The 13,793-nt window shown below is 40.0% G+C and overlaps 1 pseudogene across 1 annotated transcript; it reads right to left on the bottom strand.

The window, feature by feature from the left end:
• Positions 1-12,659: 12,659 nt before the first annotated feature.
• Positions 12,660-13,117, bottom strand: LOC308239913 (ubiquitin-conjugating enzyme E2 L3-like; annotated as a pseudogene). Its single transcript has one exon. The product of its transcript is annotated as a ubiquitin-conjugating enzyme E2 L3-like (transcript).
• Between the last annotated feature and the right edge of the window lie 676 nt (positions 13,118-13,793).

The raw sequence follows: 13,793 nt of genomic DNA, 5'->3' as shown, positions 1-13,793 counted from the left end.
GACGTTACCCACATCCCTGAATTTGGCAACCTTAAATATGTCCATGTCACCATTGACACCTACAGCAGGTTTATTTTCGCCACCCTCCATAGCGGAGAAGCCTCTAAAAATATCAAAGCTCATGTCCTCCAATGCCTTACCGTTATGGGGAAGCCTCAAAAAATCAAAACTGACAATGGACCTGGATATACCTCTCAGGCATTCCAAAATTTCTGCCATCAATTCCACATTAAACACACCACTGGCATTCCTTATAACCCCCAAGGACAAGGAATAGTAGAACAAGCTCATCAAACCCTGAAAAACACCATAAATAAGCTGAAAACAAATGATGTTTATCCCACCAGGGGCTCCCCCTGTAACCTTTTAAATCATGCGCTATTTACATTAAATTTCTTACAACTAGACAAAGAAGGAAACTCGGCTGCCAACCGGTTCTGGCACCAGGAAACAAAAAATCAATATGCAAAAGTCATGTGGAAAGATCCCTTGACCTTAAAATGGCATGGTCCAGATCTGGTCCTCATCTGGGGACGAGGCTCCGCATGTGTTTATGACACGCAAGGAGAAGGACCCCGATGGCTACTGGAACGACTTATAAAACCCATAGACCCCCCTTCCCCCGAGAATAACCAAATCTCCTCCAGGGAAAGAAATCCCTGAGATAAACCCTTCTCTATCCACAGATACAGAGAAATACAACGCCTAGCCAGACTGAGAAGTGACCGCCGGAAATGCTTCGGTACATCTGGGTCATCATCATTCTTCTCCTGCTTATCATCTTTATCACTGCCCTCTACGAGTGCCGCCGAGACCCAAGGCTTGTTCCAGGAGGCAACCTTTTCTGCCCCTGCTGGGATCCAGAAAGACAGTAGATTTATCACCCAATGGCTACATCAATGGCTACATCCCTCACCATCCTCCTAATGATAGCCTCTGTCAGCTGCAGTCGTCATCAACCCTTCAACCAAACATGGTCTGTCACCGCATACATCGACGGTAAAGTAATATATTCCAACACACGCATTGCCCCATTGAACACTTTCTTCCCCACCCTCAGCTTCGATCTCAGAGAAATTATGGAACCAGGCCCTGCTAGGGAACCCTGTGGTCAAGGCAAGGTAGAATTCTACGTCTGCCCCAGCACCCGAGGTAATAGAGCAAAAATTAGGCAATGTGGAGGCCCTGAATCCTTCTTTTGTGCCGCTTGGGGATGCGAATCACAGGCACCTTGGTTAAACCCAAACCCAAGGCCTGATGCCCTTGTAATTTTCTCCAGAGATCCCCAGACCATAAATAATTGTGATAATTACCCACTCAGAGGTCATAATCCAAGGACGCCACAAACACCCTGCAACAAACTCCTCATTACCTTCACAGGTAAAGGCAAAACCTATTCAGGCTAGACTTCTGGAGTAGATTTTGGAATTAGACAATATCTTTCCGGGACAGACTATGGAGGTGTCCTCACTATTAAACTACGAGCCACACCATCCACACCCCCGGTCAGTATCGGCCCTAACTTAGCTATCCCCCTAGCTGACAAGAATAGGCCTTCTCTAAAACCACTACCTACTAAAACAAACTCCAATACTCCCCCCACAGCTCCGGCTCCCATAATACCTCCCATTAGACCTCCATCCACCAAGGACTCTATGTTATCCTTACTCTCTGCTACCTTCCACACCCTAAACCAATCTAACCCCAATATCACCCAGTCCTGTTGGTTGTGTCTCTCCGCCATCCCTCCCTTCTATGAAGGCATAGCAACGTCCAACAATTACTCCATTGTTCAGAACATCACTCAATGCCGTTGGCAACACAGTGGACAGGGAAAAATAACACTCCAGGCTGTCTCTGGATCGGGACTCTGCCTAGGGCCCGTGCCTACTTCACATTGGCACCTCTGTAATCAAATAATTACCCCTCAGAATAATCAAGAATATTTAATTCCTAACAATAACACATGGTGGGCCTGTAATGATGGCCTGACACCGTGCATCTATGCCCCCCTCCTCAGTAACTCCTTTTGTGTACAAGTTTCCTTAGTTCCTAAAGTATCCTATTTTAGTGATGAACAATTTTCCCACTCGTTATTCCCCGACAATGCCTCCCCTGATCCTCCCCTCAGACAGAAAAGGGAACTTATTACAACCCTCATGGTGGCCACCCTTTTAGGCCTCGGCGCCACGGATACTGGGGTTGGAATAACCTCTCTTGTTCTTTCCAATCAATATTACAACCAATTACAAGAAGCTATTGATGAGGACATCAAAAGTCTAGAAGGTGCCATTTCTCATCTACAAGAATCCATGATGTCCCTAGCCGAGGTGGTACTCCAAAACCGACGAGGCCTGGATCTACTTCTTCTACAACAGGGAGGCCTCTGCGCCGCCTTAGAGGAACAATGCTGCTTTTATGTTAACCATTCTGGGGTTATTAAAGATTCACTGACAAAGGTCAGAGATAGATTAGAGAAAAGGCGAAAGCTAAGAGAACAAAATCAAGATTGGATAGAACGATGGTTTAACACCCCCCCCTGGCTTTCAACCCTATTACCCTCTATCTTAGGCCCTCTAGCCGGTCTACTCCTACTCCTTGCTTTTGGACCGTGGGCCTTTAGAAGGCTCACACATTTTATCAAACAACAAATAGACTCCCTCATAGCCAAACCCATACAAGTACATTATTACCGCTTAGCTGAAGCTGACCATGAACAGGACTATGACCTCTACCAAAGCTCCCTCCCTACAGGGACAGCGTGATGACCAGTGGAATGCTTACCTACTCCCCTCCAGGAGAAAGGTATGGGCACCAAGCTGAGTGCAGAACAAAGCACTGCAAGGGAAGGTCTCAGAGCTACTGGCAAATAAAAAGTAAAGTTTAAATTTGCCTCATAAAAAACCTAGAGGACAGAATTGAATCTATTAATTGATTATGTCTTGTATTTTTCTTAAAAATGTAAAGTGTTATTAATCTAGGAAATGCTAAATATATTCGACTTGCCAGCTTTAAAAGTTCAAAGTGCAAATTAAATTGGGAGAAATTATATAGTTGTGGTAATTAAATGTCTAAAGTATAAGAACTTATTTTTGAGAAAATAAAATGTTGTGTTTTCTCTAATAATTAGGAATTCAAAATAAGTTGTTTATTATTGGTCTAATTAAAAAAGAGGATTAATTCAAATTTTTCTATGCAAAAACTAGTTTAAAATCTAATTGATATCTTAAGATAATTATAAAAAGCATTATAATCTTTAAATAAGGTTTTGTCCTCTAAGAAGGGCAAAATGAAATAACTAAATATTTCTTATAATCCAACAGCAGAATTTAAAATGACAAAAGCCCTTAGCCGCCTGCATTCTTAATTAAACTAAGAGGTGGGGCAACATTTGCTGCTTGTGAATCAGACATAAACATTTACTAAATTTGCTTTGCTTTTTAAATGAAGATACCTACTTTAATTACTTAAATAAATTAGCTTTTTAAATTATAATCAAGGTTTTCAGCTAAATAAAAAGCCAATATTTTTATAAACAATTCTAATAAAGACCAGAAACAGCTAGTGAGATTTTTGTTTGTCTGCAATATAAATTTGACTGTCTTTTAAAGGAACGGATTAGACAGCCACCATGATGGCCACATGTCTTGCTGCTCCCCCTGGGGCCGCCACCTTGGAAGCCATAGGGGCCAACCCTTTCCTTTGGAATAAGCCAATGTCTTTGTAAGCAATTTGATTAAGTATTCTAAGAAACTTACTGAAGGCTTCCCATGATCCCTCTGTATATGCAAATTAGCTAATGGGGATACTCTTAAAAAATAAAATTCCAGCTTAATAAAAAAGGAGAAATTTGAGAGGTGCAGAAATGTAACTAGACCTTGTCTATACAAAAAGAAATTGACAGCCAGTTTGAAATTGAATTGTCATGGCTTAGAGCAAAGAATATCCTTACATGATATTATTCTACAATGTCATTATAATTTTTGATATTTTACAAACAGCATATTGTACAATTAATCCAAACAAACTTAAAAATCTAAAATTTTTTTAATGTTCATGAAAGGATTCAATTCCTTCCACTGTGTGAAAGGCCCCTTGGGAAGGTACTTGAGCATTCTATATTGGCCCTTTTTGTCAAAAGGAACCCTCTTCTCACAATTCAATTGCCCACAGCTGTTGCTTGAGTTTTCAGTTCATTCTGAGGTTGAAACCTCATGTTGGATGGTACCATAGATCTGTCTCTCGCACAATGGTGTGAGCTGGGCCCTCCCTGGAGAAGAAACCTGGGTTCCCCAAGATATATGATCAATGCCGGGGCCCCCCACCAGTGGGGGGATCCCAAGGCAGGTGCTGGGCATGGAGGCCATAGGGGCATAGGCTACCAAGGAGACAGAACTGAACCTTACATCACCCTGCTTGGCCCCGGAGGATGGCTGGTTAGTCAATGACGGGTAAGACTCCTCAAGGGAGGGGCAACCTAAGACAGGCACAGTCGCAGGGGGCCATCAGGAGAGAACTTGGGGGTCAACAGAGGTGTGGCACAGATCCTCACCCCCCCAACATTACAGGGGTTTGAACACTCGCCCCTTCTGAGGGAGGTCTCCTGCCCCATGGCTGCTTCGTGCTTCCCATGCCCAGCTCAGATTGGGACCCAGGCAACAAACAGATTTGGCCCAGCTAAGACTGAGACCCAGGCAACAGAGAAGTGGTTGATGGCAGCTGCCCTATACCTAAATCTAGCCTAAATCCAGGAGTGCTCAGGGCTTTCTCAAGGATGCATATAATCCTTTCCATTAACTAAAATTGTTGTTAAAGTATTAAATTTGACAGTAAAATAGTCAAGTTTTCAGATTAATTTAAATTGGCTAAATGAAATAAGGGAATATTCAAGAAAATCTAATTGTACAAAAGGCTGTTCCTAAAGTATTAACCAAAATTTCTATTTGTAGTTCATTTCATGGTAAAATTGCTTAACATGCAATGAACCTAAAGCAGTCATATTTTTGTGCAAAAAAATAAAATTTAAAGTTATCAAGGCTGCATTATATTTTCCAAAAGCCTCCTAATAATTAAATCAAAAAAGGGGGGATAGTGGAGTAATATTATATAAGGAAAAATACCTTGTAAGTAAATTACATCTAGAAAAATTTTTACTTTGAAAATTAATTTTCATTTGTTATGCTAACAGCAAGACACCCATGAAAAACACACATGGTGTCAAAATAAGCCAAAGGAAAATTAGTTGGGCAAAAATAAAAAGGATCCCAAGTCAAATTTATAGAAAAGACACCTTTATTAACTTTTGGTCAAGAATATGTTTGTATATTTTCAGAAAAAAACTCCAGGACCATGTGGATTCCTGCAACAGAGAGGAATTAGCAGGAAATAATTCAGCCATGAAGACAAGAGGAGACAGTCGTTACCTGTGGGCTTGGGAAACCCACGGGAGGAGCCGGGTCACTACTCCCTCACTCCGTTAAAGCCCACTCCCGCTTAAAAACAGAAAGGGAGGAGATGCCGGGAGCCATGAAAGCAGTTCGGTCTTACTTCCTGGTCAGCCCTACTTCCTGATTGAGCAAGGACAAAGAGCAAGGACAAAGAAAGCCCGCACCCAAGGGCCAGAAGAACCCCCCACATCAGAATAACCAATCAGCTGGGACAGATACCCAGTCCCCAACCAATCATCCCATGGCAACTCCTTATCCTACCCCTCCCCTCTTGAGTGCTTATATACCGCAACACTCGAATAAAAAAACGAGGCTTGATCAGAACCTTGTCTTGCCTCCGTTCTTCGCGTTCCTTGTTTGTTTCATTCTCTTAGGTGGTTCCTGCGTGCCCTCGTTGCTGCCCCGCGGGCCGGGGCACCAAGCTACTATTGCCTGTTTGGGTTTCACTGTAGAATTCACACTATATCAGGCTCATATTCTTGGAGCTGGTTATCTTCTGTTCTCTTTTGTCATTCAGTAAAGGAGAGACCATCCATCAGCTAGTCAATGACTGCTCTTATGCATTTAAAATTTTTGAGACAATATAGCATAATAGAGAGAGACACAACAATTAATAACAAACCCATGGTTTGAAAAGTGTTATTGAGTCAAGGTTCCTATAATCCAAACCAGCTAAAATTAATTAAGTCAAGAAGTGTTCTTGAAGAGGAGGATACTTCTATAAACCAGTTAACATGTTTATGAATTTCATGTAACTGTCTGTATCTTGACTTTACCAGAAATGTTTATCTTGTAACCTTGTTCCAGAGAAACTAAGGCATTGGAAAACAGGGATATGTTTGTGATGAGAAGGAAAAACTACAGGATCTCCAATTTTATAGCAAATCCAACAGTTGGTTGGAGGTTGTATTACCCTCTTCTGTAATTGCCTCAGATATGAGAACAGTGGCATTAACTTTATAGGACAGAGCAAGGCAAAAGGTGGCCAAAAGAATCATAAAGACCTTCATGTGTAACAAGGAAATGAATGGTCAGAGAAAGGAGAAGTAGAAGGAAACATTATTGAATGGACATCTTAGGTCCTATAAGACTTAGGAGGAAGCAGTCTGCCTCAATGTTGATTACTTCTTTCCCTAGTCAATTTGATTTTGAGGTCCCCAGCATTTACACAGGACCAGATGCCAGGTGGAGTTTTCTTCAGTTGTGAAATATGCACCCAAGACTCCATACCTTGTAATTTGACATTGTCACTGGTAAAGTCCTTTACATGATTCTGACTTTGGCAATATTATGAGAGTAAAACAGTAACTATATATAAATGGAAAAAGACTTAAAAATATCTATGGTTAAAGAGCTAATGAGAGTTCTTTATCATGGAATTGACAAGACAATTTGATTATTTCTGAGACATGCAACATTTTAAGATAACTAGAATTATGACTAATAACATTATGTCAGGACACGGATGTTTAATTTTGGAACAAATATATTAATAACATATACCTAAATAAGCATAGCCTAAAGAATATTAATCATCAACTCTTATTTGACAATACTTTCCATGTAATTTACTACATCAAATAAGCCTAGTTAGTTGAATATTTTTATTTTTAAAAGAAAAGACAACAAGTCTTTTGAGATGTTCCAGGGACCTCTGGAAAATTCCAGAGTTAATTCAAGGTCAAAAATACTTCATTTAGAATTTGAGTTTTTGGTGAAGATTGTAAAAATTATCAATTTAACAAAAGTGACAATTAAAGGCTTTAAAAGCAAATATAAAAAGTTACATAGGTTAAAATACATTAACAACCTAGCTCTGTTAATATTGAATAGATTGATTTTTCATAAGTAATCAAAGACCAGAAAAAGGCAATGTGAACCATAGCAAATTATTTCAGTAAGACAATTTTTTAAATTATTTCCAAGCAGATTACTTAGGAGGCAAAGAACTCAACAAAAAAGGCAAAGAAAAACCTTTTTTACAAAATCTAAAAAAAATTGTCCTTTTAACAGAGAGAAGAGCAAAATATAATTTTGTACCAGTGTACTTTTGATACTAAAACTTAATTTTGTCCACTTTTATTAGAAATAATTGGCATAAATCACAGTATAACTTAAGGCATACAGCATGGTGGTTTGATGTAGATATATTTTGAAATAATTACAATAGGTTCAGCTAACATTCATAATCTCATGTAAATACAATAAAAAAAAGAAAAGAAGAAAAATTCTTGGGATGAGAATGCTTAGGATTTTTATGCTTAACAACTTTTTAATGTCATATAGCAGTGTAAACTATAGTCATTATTTAGTACATTATATCCCTAGTATTTATTTAACTCATAAATGAAAATTTGTGCTTTTAAACCATCTTCATTTAATTCCCCTGATCACCAACCATCCCAAACCTCTGCCTCTGGTAACTGCAAATCTAATAATTTATCTAATAATTTTTTCAATGATTTGTTTAGATTACATATATATATGAGATCATACAGTATTTGTCCTTTTTTTTCACAGTTTTTTCACTCAGCATAATAGGATGGTTCAACATACACCAGTCAATGTGCTATATACATTAGTAGACTGAAAGAATAACATGATCATATCAATAGACAGAAAAAACATTTGAAAAAAAGTTAATATCTATTCATGATAAAATCTTTTAACAAATTAGACATAGGAAGAACATAGCACAACATAAAGGAAATATATGACAAGCCTATAACTAACACCATATTGAATGCTGAAAGATTGAATGAATTTCTCTTAAGATCTCATTTTCACCACTACTATTCAACATAGTACTAAGAGTCATAGGTAGTGCAATCAGGCAAAAAAAATAAAAAATAAATAAATATATATATATATATATATATATATATATATATATATATATATATAAAGTAATAAGTAAAGTTTTCTCCATTTGCAAATGACATGATTTTTAAAACTGTTAGATCTAATAAATAAGTTCAGTAAATTTGCAGGATACAAAATTAATATACAAATGGTCATTTTTATACACTGACAATAAATTTTCTAAAAAATAAATTATCAACCTCATTTACAATAGTGTCAAAAACAATAAAATACTTAAGAATAAAGTTAACCAAGGAAGTGAAAGATTTCTCCTCTGAAAATTATAAGACATTGATGAAAAAAATCAAAGAAGCCCTAACCGGTTTGGCTCAGTGGATAGAGCGTCGGCCTGCAGACTGAAGGGTCCCGGGTTCGATTCCGGTCAAGGGCATGTACCTTGGTTGCGGGCATATGGCAATATTATGAGAGTAAAACAGTAACTATATATAAATGGAAAAAGACTTAAAAATATCTATGGTTAAAGAGCTAATGAGAGTTCTTTATCATGGAATTGACAAGACAATTTGATTATTTCTGAGACATGCAACACCCGGTGGGGGGTGTGCAGGAGGCAGCTGATCGATGTTTCTCTTTCATCAATGTTTCTGGCTCTCTATCCCTCTCCCTTCCTCTCTGTAAAAAATCAATAAAATATATTAAAAAAAATCAAAGAATACACACATAAATGAAAAGATATTACTTGTTCATGAATTGGAAAGATTAATATTGCTAAAATGTCAATGCAATATTTGTCAATATTCTAATGGCCTTTTTAACAGAAATGGAAAAATAATATTAAAATTTATATGTAACCACAAATATCTATAATAATAAAAGCATAATATGCTAATTAGACCAGATGACTTTCTAGACGACCTCTGGATGAAGACGCACCAGTGGGCCCGAGGCAGGGGCAGCCACTACCACAGCGGGGGCCAAGCCCCTTGCATGAATTTCATGCATCCTCTAGTTCTTAATAGACAAATAAATATTGAGAAAGAACAAAGCAGAAGGCATCACACTTCCTGACTTTAAGCTATACAGTAAAGTTACTAGTGTCCTGGTGCATGAAATTTGTGCACATTAAAAGGGGATTAATTAGAGGAAATATTTTAATATTTCTATTTGCCCTTTCTCTATAATAGAAGTGTCAGAGATAAAAGAAAATTAGTAAAATGTATATGAAAATCTTCCTCCTGTCAGAGTCTGGGGTGCGCCACGGGACCCAGAGTCAAGTCCCCGCCCACCTGCAGTGCTTCAAAATTGCACAAGACCCAGACCCAGCCGGCCCCACCCTTATCAAGCCCCACTGGGCAGAGGGCACAGTCTCAGGTCCCCCATCAAGTGCTTCTGGGTCAGGGAGTGCAGCCTCAGGGACCTCATCAAGCTTCACAGGGTGGGGGGTGCAGCCTCAGGTCCCCCATCAAGCCTCGCTGGGTGGGGGGCACAGCCTCAGGTCCCCCAGCCTGGCGCCGGGCGGGGGGAGCAGCCTGAGGGCCCCCGGCCCAGCACCAGAACATGGGGTGCAACTTGAAGTCCCCTGTCAAGCCCTGCCAGGCAGGGGGTGCAGTCTGAGGTCCCCTGTCAAGCCCCACCAGGAGGGAGGCACGGCCTCAGGTCCCCTGGCCCAGCGCTGGGGCTTGGTCCCCTTCTGGGCAGGGGGCACAGCCTGAGGTCCCCGGCCTGGCACCAGGGTGGGGGTGCAGCCTAAGTTCCCTTGTCAAACTCCACCGCGGGGGGGCGGGGCGCACAGCCTAGGTCCCCTGCCCTGGCCCAGCACCACACAGCCTCAGGTCCCTGCTGATTGCTTGTTAAGTCTCGTTACAGGAACTCGGCCTCCACTGTGGGTGCAACCATCTTGTGTTATGGAAACCCCGCCTCTGCTGTGGGCACCCCCATCTTTGTGACAGTGTCACTGTCAATTTGCATATTTCCTCTTTATTAGATAGGATAGTAATTAGAACAGTATGGTACTGGTATAAAAACAGACAAACAGAAATTGAGAGCCTGAGCATATCCAGTCACCTAATATTTGACAAGGGGGACAAAACTCATTTGTGTAAAACCTAAATCTGTTCCAATCTTAGCAGCTCAACCACTAATAAAATACCTTTCCCAAGATTCCTTTTCAATAAGCCTACAACTTTTTATATTCATTCAATTTTTTTCTGTTTTTTTTTCTCTTATACATTCTAGAACAGGCGTCCTCAAACTACGGCCCGTGGGCCACATGCGGCCCGCCAAGGACGTTTATCCAGCCCCCCGGGTGCCGCTGCCTGTCCTGCTTAGCAGCCGACTCGTCCCAGGCCCACAGTGCGCATAGGAATTTGTTCATAGTTTTTTTTTAAAACTATAGTCTGGCCCTCCAACGGTCTGAGGGACAGTGAACTGGGCCCCTGTTTAAAAAGTTTGAGGACCCCTGTTCTAGAATAATCATTTTGCTTTAGAATAAAATTACTTTCCTTTTTCTTCAACAAACATGTCCACCATACCTATCATTATCCAAAAAAGATATTCAACTTTTCTTACCTACCTTATATACATGGTTGTTTCTTTTTACCCTTATTATTTTTAAGTACTTTCAATTGATTAGAATACTTAACCCTTAAAATCATTAATTCTTAGTGAAATTTAAGAAGTAGAAAATTGTGTATTGTATGTTATAATTACTAGCATTCTGTAGATGGGCAAATTTAAAAAGACATTTCATAGTTTCTAGAATTGCATTCTTTTTCATAGTAAATTTTTCAATGTGACACCAAACTTGTTTACTAATAGACCCAAATATCTTGAATTCCTCTATAAGAGGAAGCCAAAAGTGAATAAAAAGCTTATGTTCAGTCATTAATGTTTCAGTGTTTTAATTAACTTGGAAATGATGTAAATATTTAATGAATATTTATCATTTAACTTATCTCATATAACTTTAAGGTTTCAAGTTACTAAAAAAACACAGCTATTTTTATGTAAACATACTTATAGTTATTATTGAAAAGTTTATAAACTTTTATCTTACACACGTCTATTTAAATTACTGGTTTTTAATGTATTTCTATTACTCATGGAAATATTATGAGACATTAAATAGCTAATCATCATCCAAATACTTTTCTTTACTACACTCTGTAACAGAGATATGAGCTTATTTGACTTTTAGCAATGCTAAAAGTTGCATGTTTGAGTTAAATTTGATATTGTTAGCTTTAAGACATACTTGTTTTAATTATAGCAACAAACTTATACTGGTCTAGAGGCCTGGTGCATGAAAATTCATGCACTGGAGGGGGGTCCCTCAGCCCGGCCTGCCCCCTCTCACAGTACGGGAGCCTTCAGAGGCAGGAGGTGACCTGAAGATCAGGGGACGGTGACTCCCCATCACACCTCTGCTGCTGCCACTGCTGGCAGCGCAAGCCTCGGCTGGCCCTGGTTACCTGAGCCTTGGGCGTCCCTAGGTGGCTGGGTAGCTGCCATCCGAGGCTTGTCTGCACCTCAGGCCGGCCCTGGGCAGCTGGGGGGCTGAGGGGACTGGGGGACTCCGGAGGCAGGTGCGCAGCAAGGTCGGGCCTGCCTTGGGGCAGGCCCAGCCTTTCCATGTGCCTGCTGCCCCAGTGGGGCTGAAGGGACTGGGCGATGCCATCTTGTGGCTCTGGGCACTGCCATCTTTGAGGGCAGGGCAGTCAATTAGCATATTCACTCCTTATTGGCTGTGGATGCTGCCATCTTTGCGATGGTGTTAGGGTCAATTAGCATATTCCCTCTTTATTAGATAGGATAATTTACTGAAGATTATCCTACATCAGGTGAACTAGAAACATATTTGGGTTAGTATATCTATATATACATACACATAGTCATATATATACTAAAGAACTGATGCACAAAGATTCATGCAAGAATAGACCTTTCTTTCCCTGGTTTCCAGCACCACCTTTGCTCCGGCCTAAGCTGCCTTTCTGCCTTCGTTCCGGCCAGAGCCGCCTTCCACCACTCACCTTGTGGCATCAATTTGCATATTCCCTCCTTATTGGCTGTGTGCGCCCCCATCTTTGTCATGGAGTTATGGTCAATTTGCATATTCTGTCTTTATTAGATAGGATTAGATTGAAGCAGTGATTTTTAAAGCAAAAAAAGCAGAATAAGAACATCTTAAATTGTTCATCCTTTCTTTAAATTTTGTCTAAGACTACTTTTGATTCAGAAAACTGTGGAAAGTTTCCACAGTAATTGCCACAAGGGAACTACCCAGTGGTGGCACATGTCAATTTTTCACAAATCCCTGCTTTGTGGGGTGTCTGAATACATTGCTCTGGGTCTCCTCTCACATTTACTGGAATCAACCCTGGCAGATTTTTAGTCCACAGGTCGCTTTTTCCCATATTTCTTTGTAAACGCTTCAGCATTCTTACAGGACTTTTTACGGTCCTTAGAATATTCTTCAGCTAGGTCAGCCCCAAGAGGGTCCTGGGGATAGGAGTTGTAAATCTGTGCTATGAGGGACTGGATTACTTGGTCAGTTTTGGTTGCTGCCTTCCAGTTTTCAGCACTAATTACTGGCAAAAAGACCTGTCCCTTTTCATGGATGTTGCGGTGATATATCATTGTTTTAAATCTGATCTTCATTGGTTTGAATGCATACTCTGCTGGAAAGCTGATTTTGATTCTGAAGGCCCCTTATCATATAGTGTTGTAAGGAATTATAAGTCCTTGCCAAGTCAGTAAATTAGCTTCATCAACCTGGATGTATGGAAATTTTTCATTGCAAATTTGTGGATTTCTTCAAGCTTCTTCAGCATCCTGCTGGCCACCATCTTGGATCTGGTGGTGCTCCTTTATATTTCTGATTATTCTTGATTTACGTAGAATTTTTTGTCCTTAATCCAATTAAATAGAACTCTTCACAAATTAACTCAGCAATACCATCCAAAGGCAGAAAAATATTACACTTATGTAGTATATGTACATAGTCATATAATCAAGACAGATGCAGAAATGTTACAGGTTTTCTTTTAGAATTTTGTCCATGACACATGTATGATAAGACAAAACCCATTTGTTTATAAAACAGCAGTTGATCATAATTGTATTTCTGGCTGAGTGAGAGAGACACATCAATGTGAGAGACAAACATAGATCTGTTGACTCTCCCACATGCCCCAACTAGGTATTGAATGTACAACCAGATATGTGCCCTAACCAGGAATTGAATCCACCAGGTTTCAGTGTACCTGACAACAACACACCAACCATGGCAGATATCTCAAACTTTTTATTAATATTTATGCCATATTTATTTAATTATTTTCATCCCCTCCTTAATTGTAAATGTATAAAAGGTAATGTTCATTCTTTCCTGGCCCATGTGGCTCAGTGTTGGACCATTCACTAAGAGTTTGTATGTTCAATTCCTGGTCAGGGCACATGCCCAGGTTGTGGGCTCAATCCTCAGCAGGGGGTGCTGGAGGCAGCTGATCGATGTTGATGTTT

The sequence above is a fragment of the Plecotus auritus genome (assembly GCF_963455305.1).
Source record: "Plecotus auritus genome assembly, chromosome: X".
NCBI classification, from domain to species: domain Eukaryota; kingdom Metazoa; phylum Chordata; class Mammalia; order Chiroptera; family Vespertilionidae; genus Plecotus; species Plecotus auritus.
This window is presented reverse-complemented; position numbering and strand designations above follow the sequence as displayed.